A 1,745-nucleotide genomic window follows, 5' to 3' on the forward strand; every position below is an offset into this window, starting at 1 on the left:
TGACTCCATATTAGTCTCAAAAAGCACGTGCGTTGTAGACCAGTGCCAGGAATGAGTCAGGAAAGCATGAGCCAGATCTCTAAGGGAGACCATGAATATGTCCTCCACAGCTCTCAATGGCGGGCAGTAGGTAGAAACTCAACGTAAAGGAAAGAATATAAAAGAAAATGAACTTCTCTCTGGATTGAGCGAGTTTTCTGGGCTGGAAGGATGTGTCAGCATAGCTATGATGTCCACACAATAAGGCTGTCCCAAAACAGTTTAACATTGGATGAGCAGTTCAACTTGGTAACCAACAAGATCTCTTCCAACACAGGCATTCTACGCACAGTGTAGCTCGTAGGAGCTGCTGAGTTGTGAAAGAGGGTGCCTAGGACTCGGTTTCAGAATACTCAGTCTCTAGTCTCAGCCTAACATGGCTCATCTGATTTTTCAGTGTTTAACTCAAGAGGGTTCTAAGGGCCAGTCCACTGACATTCTACCTTTGCGACTTTCTTATTTACACCACATTCAGAAGTGACTGTGTCTTAAATGCATATCACCTCCGAAAATTGTCTGTTTCTTTCCACTTATTTTGTAGATAAGAAAACTGAAGTCCAGAGAAGTTGGGTCTTCTGTATCATTTTGGGTTCTCACTTAGCGTGTCATAGCACTTAGCATAACATAGGCGCTGTACATATACATATGATAATACTTCTCAAATTAAATTAAATCTGCAAAAGATGGGCCTTATTTTTATGAGGACCAAATGGTTGTTTGAAATCGGCCTGACACATTTGGTTCCCTACCTCCCAGATTATGTCTTCACGTGTTCAGCCTGCCCCAGTGCCTCACTCATAGAGCAGCATCTGATTCATGGCTCCATGATGACTGCAATCATCACTCCTGTTTCAACTCTTGCTCCCAGTCTTCCCAGAGAGCCGTTGGCATGGCCATCATCTGGGCTATCACCTCTTCACCTTGCCTTGCTATGGCCCTTTTTTTTTTTAAAAAAAAGCCTACAGCACCCGGTATTCCCAGGCGGTCTCCCATCCAAGTACTAACCAGGCCCGACCCTAGCTTAGCTTCGGAGATCAGACGGGATCGGGTGCGTTCAGGGTGGTATGGCTGTAGACTATGGTCCCTATTTTAAGGAGTTATGTAGGTAACCTGCCACATCCCTAGAAATCCCACTCTCTGCCCCCTCACACCAGGCCCCACATCCTCAAGATAGGCTCCTGTAAAAAGCACTAGATTTGAAAGCAGAAAACTTACATGTCAGTCCTAGTTCAGTCAGCACGGTCTGGATGACTGTGGGCAGGTGACAAACTCAAGATGATTTAAAGGAAAAAACGAGGTAGAAGACTTGAAAATGCTTTCTATGCTGAATGTTATATGTATTTGCCTCTTATCCTGTTCTTTGGACATTCTGCTCTGCTACTTTTTCTTTGACAGTAAATATCTCTCTGTGTGGTGAAGGGGAAATGGCCCTGGCCTTGTCAATTGTTTAAGCTGCATGTCCTTTGACAAGTACTTGTTCTTTCTGAACATCAGTGTCCTCATTTCCAAGTGGGATATTACCTCCTCGCCCTGCTTACTTCAGAGTTACTTTGAAGAAGGAAGGAAATCTTTTAAGTAAAAATGCTTCAGAACTTAAAATTTAAAAGTTCTATTTATGTAAAATATGGCTACTATTATTACTCATTTATTTACCTTGCAAATCTTTCTACATTATGTAACCGCAGCTCCATCTTCTATGTCTTAAC

At 42.9% G+C, this 1,745-nt stretch overlaps 1 non-coding gene across 1 annotated transcript; it reads right to left on the reverse strand.

Annotated features, from left to right (window-relative positions):
• Positions 1–995: 995 nt before the first annotated feature.
• LOC135272329 (5S ribosomal RNA) lies at positions 996–1,115 on the reverse strand. Its single transcript, XR_010340490.1, has one exon. It is a non-coding gene; the product is annotated as a 5S ribosomal RNA (ribosomal RNA).
• Between the last annotated feature and the right edge of the window lie 630 nt (positions 1,116–1,745).

This window comes from Aotus nancymaae, unplaced genomic scaffold (assembly GCF_030222135.1).
Source record: "Aotus nancymaae isolate 86718 unplaced genomic scaffold, 86718_ANA_hifiasm-v0.15.2.pri h1tg000108l, whole genome shotgun sequence".
NCBI classification, from domain to species: domain Eukaryota; kingdom Metazoa; phylum Chordata; class Mammalia; order Primates; family Aotidae; genus Aotus; species Aotus nancymaae.